This window comes from Nicotiana sylvestris, chromosome 7 (assembly GCF_000393655.2).
Source record: "Nicotiana sylvestris chromosome 7, ASM39365v2, whole genome shotgun sequence".
Classification (NCBI taxonomy): Eukaryota; Viridiplantae; Streptophyta; class Magnoliopsida; order Solanales; family Solanaceae; genus Nicotiana; species Nicotiana sylvestris.
Genome location: NC_091063.1, coordinates 70,845,066 through 70,850,396, shown reverse-complemented (window position 1 = coordinate 70,850,396; position 5,331 = coordinate 70,845,066). Strand labels below are relative to the sequence as shown.

The window sequence follows — 5,331 nt, the reverse complement described above, 5'->3', positions numbered from 1 at the left end:
TTGCACAAGCTTAAAGATGGTTCCTTTGTATATCTTCTCCTATATGTTGATGATATGTTGATAGCTTCCAAGAATTTGGAAGAAATTGATAAGTTGAAGATTCAACTGAAGAAGGAGTTCGAGATGAAGGATTTGGGTGAGGCAAAGAAAATTCTTGGCATGGAGATAATTAGAGATAGACGTTCAAAGAAACTCTGTTTATCTCAAAAGGAATATTTGAAGAGAGTACTTCAACGTTTTGGCATAGATGACAAGACTAAGCCAGTTAGTACTCCACTTGCTTCCCATTTTAAGCTAAGTACTACTATGTCGCCAATGGATGAAGCTGAACGAAAGTATATGTCAAAGGTACCATACGCAAATGCTGTTGGTAGCTTGATGTATGCAATGGTTTGCACAAGGCCTGACATTTCACAAGCTGTTGGAGTTATTAGCAGATATATGCACAATCCAGGGAAGGAGCATTGGCAAGTTGTGAAGTGGATTCTACGGTATATTCATAATACTGTAGATGTCGGGTTAGTTTTTGAGCAGGAAGACAATCAGTCTGTAGTTGGATATTGTGACTCAGATTTTGCGGGTGATCTGGACAAACGAAGATCAACTACTGGTTATGTGTTTACTTTTGCAAAGGCACCAGTTAGTTGGAAGTCTACTTTGCAGTCAACAGTTGCTTTGTCTACAACAGAGGCAGAGTACATGGCTATTACAGAGGCTGTGAAAGAGGCAATTTGGCTTCAAGGATTGCTAAAGGAGCTTGGTGTTGAACAAAAAGGTATCACAATTTTTTGTGATAGTCAAAGTGCTATTCAATTAGCGAAGAACCAAGTGTATCATGCAAGGACGAAGCACATTGATGTTCGGTATCATTTCGTACGAGAAATCATAGAAGAAGGTGGAGTCACGGTGAAGAAAATTCATACTACAGAGAATCCTGCTGATATGCTGACAAAGGTGGTGACTGCGGTCAAGTTTCAACATTGTTTGGATTTGATCAACATTGTTGAAAACTGAAGATTAAAGATGAAGACACAATCAAAATTTGTTATTGAGAGAAAATTGAAGATGTGTAATTTTGCCAAGGTGGAGATTTGTTGAAGTTTGGCAAATTTGTCCCACATCGGTGGGCTCTTGAATTTTGGGGGGATTTTCCCCTATAAAAGAAGGCCTAATGTTTAGGATTTAAACACACCTCTCATTTGCCTTCTCATCTGTTTAAGGAATTTGTATCTTCTCTCTTTAGTATTATTTCACTTGTATTTTTGGAGTGGAATAAAATATATGGTTGTGTCCGAGGAGTAGGCAAAATTAGCCGAACCTCGTAAATTCTGGTATTCCCTTTATTGTTGCTTTATTGTCTTATTTATTATTTGGTGGCTGTCATAATTTTTGGTATAGTAGTTGTGACTTATTCATACTCTATACATTTGGCTTCCGGGGACATGTAACCACTGCAACAAAGAAACCGCAGGATTATATAATGCAGGATATGCAAGTGCTCATAAACTACATGTCAAAGATTAAATCTTACTATGTTCCAACAACACGGCGTGTATTGGCTCCTGTCTCGTTTCCTCCGAAACTTCTAGCCATCCCAAAATCTGATATCTTTGGGTTCATTTCAATATCAAGCAAGACATTGCTAGCTTTCAAGTCTCTGGATGATTCTGAGCCTAGAATCTTGATGAAGATACATCAATCCTCGAGCAATTCCTTTAATAATGTTGAAGCGCTTAGGCCAATCAAGTATTGCGCTCCTTTCTAAACCTGCCAAATGTTTTCAACTTATTACAATAATTTTCAATAAACACGAAAGTAACCTCCGCTTGAAATCAAATTAGAAGCTCCCTTCTTGAACATTAGCATTTTAAGTATGAGGTGTTTTATATCACTCATAACAATTGATTGCATTGAAAGAAATGGCGCACACTAGATGTGAAAGACTAACCAAATATATATAAATCAAGGCTTTTATTTGGCAAGTATTCATACAGAAACATCTTCTCTACTCCTCGAATGCAGCATCCTAGAAGCTTTACAAGATTTCGATGCTGAAGTTTTGCGATGCAGTTAACTTCATTCTTGAACTCGTGAAGTCCTTGCTCTGATGTTTCTGAAAGCCGCGTCACTGCTACTTCTTGTCCATCTTCTAACACACCCTGTAAAAGTTGCAGTCCTGTTAGAAATTCAATGGAGGGAATGGTCATTTTTGCCCTACTATTCCAGTCAAGTTCTTGTTTTGGCCGCATCCACTTACACAGTTCATTTCTATTTAGAGGAGATGTTGCTAGAAATTGTTAAGCATACCACTAATTTGCACCAAAAAAAGGACAAAATTTTCTCCCATGGTTGGATTGAAGCTTCAAAGTTTATGCCCCTTTCTTACTTTGAATTTGATACCTTTGTTTCCTAAAACATTTTTTGGTCTCGAAATAAGGCTCTCTACTTATAATTCATTCCACTCATCATACTATCCTACACTGCTGTATGTACTGACTCCAAGAGTTAATTTTCATTTTGTGTAAAGCAAAGAAATTGGACAGCTTTGTTCAATGTGCTCTTGAGTCTTGAGTATCATTACTTGTAGTCTGAGGAGGTTTCTACCTTGTAAACTTGTCCAAAGCCACCCTCTCCAATCTTGTTCTCAAATGAAAAGTTGTCTGTAGCCTTGGTTAATGTAAATAAGTCAAAAAGTGGTAGCTCAAAATCTTCAGAGTGACTTTGATTACTGTTATCATTCTTGTTGCTGTGACCATCTAATCTCCCTGTGATTTGAACATGTAGGTAGACTTTGTTCAGACCACGCTCCACAAGAAATATTAGTGATAAATAGAATTAATAACAGTAATTAGCCGCTTCAGGTTTTGTATGATTTGCTTACCCTTTGTTGTAATCACTGGATCCTCTCTCCTTCGTTTGTAAAGAATCAGGCCTACACCTAGACCTAGCAGAATCGATGCAACCAATAGTGGCAAAGCTACTGCAAGTATGACAGCTTTTTTTCCATTGCCATTCAAAAATTTTAAATAGTTGTTTCTACTAATAGTAGAAGTTCTTATCCACTTCTTTATACTTGTTCTATTTATTTCCTGGAAAACAAGATGGTCCAAGAAGACTTTTTCTCCATAATGTGGAATTGGATTATCTTTTTCGCCTTATATGAGCTTTGTTGATGGCATTGAAGTAGTCCATCTCTAATGAAACGGGCATGAATGTGTTTACGACAGCCTAAAGGATAGTAATCTGTTTGGAGAAGTAGAACCACAACCTTCTTAATGTTTACAGCTAGATCCTTGTATATACAATCCTCTTTCTTTATTTTCTGATAAGCCTTATTATTATTTGTGACTTGAATTATTTCCTTGTATTTTTAAGAAACCCATAATCTCTATAGGTTTAGGAAAAATCATTGTTCTAATAGATTTGGGAAAGGAAAAGCTATTGTCCTTGTCAAATTGGGAAACCTTTCTCTTATAGCTTTGGGACTATTTAGGATCTATATATAGGGGTTGTAGTTAGGATTCTATAGATTGTATTGTGCCTTTCTCCTTATTCATAGTGGAAAACTATCTCTGTTTCTGCCATGAGGATTAGGTTTAGCCGAACCTCGTTAAATTCTTGTGTTGATTTTTCTTCTCTATTTGCTTTGTGTGTAATTGTGTGCTAGTTAACCCACGATCTTTCACAACACTTATTAAATTGAATTCAGTGAATCATTCTTGACCACAAGCATTGTATAGTGAGAGTTTTGTCCTATTATAGGTGTAACCTTGTATAGTTCTTTCAAAACTTGCCAAGTTAAAGGCAGGGACGTTTCATTTTGGCAAGCAAAAAGGTCTCTACAAGTTTCTTAGATTTGATGCTTTCGACGGAACGTATCTCAGGCAATCAGTAAATAGCACAGTACCTGTATCCGAAGCAGACACCCTAATGTAGATATCCTGCCCTGATTGAGATAGCTGTCTGATGTCAACCAGCTCCCCAATCCATAACAACCACCCACTTCCTCCATTGCGTATGTCCAGATTAGTATAACCCATACACGAACAGTTTCTCAAGCAAACTGCCCTGCATTCATCTAGTGTCATTGTCTCATTGAACCACGAAAATCGTGTATCAGGCAGTTTAACACCAGAATACTTTAGAAACCCATCTGCCGTGCAATTCAGTGAGAGTTTTCGGACACAACCACTCGATCAGTCAGACCTGATCCAATCATCTGGATGTTTTGGCTCGAATTTATCAAGACATTGACAAAAAGGATCACTCAGAATGTTGCAAGTGCTATATGCACCACATAACTGTTGATTGCCAAAGTCTCACATCGGTTGTGGGCAAAATGTTTATGAAAATTTCACCTATAAAAGGAGGCCTAATGTTTAGGATTGAAACACACCTCTCATTTGCTTTCTTATCTTCTTAAGGCATTTGTATCTTCTCTCTTTAGTATTATTTCACTTGTATTTTTGGAGTGGAATAAAATATTGGTTGTGTCCGAGGAAGTAGGCAAAATTGGCCGAACCTCGCAAATTCTAGTGTTCTTTTTATTGTTGCTTTATTGTCTTATTTATTATTTGGTGGCTGCCATAATTTTTGATATAGTAGTTGTGACTCATTCACACTATATACATTTGGCTTCCGCAACAATTGGTATCAGAGTCAGCTTACTGTCTAAGTATGCTCTGTGGTTGCAGCATAATTTGATCTTCCACATCAGAAAAGATTTATCTTGGTAACTGTGTCAAGGTTCTGTCTTAGTATGCTCTGTGGTTGCAGCTTAGTATGATCTTCCACACCAGAAAGAAAATAATCTTGATTTGTGTCGTCAGCTATTAAATAATATTCGTGTCAAAATGGGAGACAATAAACAAGAAGAATCTACATCAAGTGTCAATAATACGTCATCGTTGGCATCTTCGCTTATGACAAGAATTGTGTCAAATGCGAAATTTGCGGTAGAAATTTTTGACGGATCAGGACATTTTGGGATGTGGCAAGGCGAGGTTCTAGATGTCCTTTTTCAACAAGAGCTAGATCTTGCCATTGAAGAAAAAAGACCAGATGTTATTGGAGAAGAAGATTGGAGAATTATCAACCGTGTTGCTTGCGGTATCATTCTATCCTACCTTGCTAGAGAGCAGAAATATCCATACACAAAGGAAACTTCTGCAAGTAAATTATGGAAAGCACTGAAGGATAAATTTTTGAAGAAAAACAGTCAAAATAAATTGTACATGAAGAAGAGACTGTTTCGCTTCACCTATGTTACTGGTACCACAATGAACGAACATATCACCAGTTTCAATAAGTTGGTCACAGATTTGCAAAATA

At 37.2% G+C, this 5,331-nt stretch overlaps 1 pseudogene; it reads right to left on the bottom strand.

The window, feature by feature from the left end:
* Positions 1-407: 407 nt before the first annotated feature.
* On the bottom strand, positions 408-4,505 carry LOC104213666 (G-type lectin S-receptor-like serine/threonine-protein kinase At4g27290; annotated as a pseudogene).
* Positions 4,506-5,331: the final 826 nt, after the last annotated feature.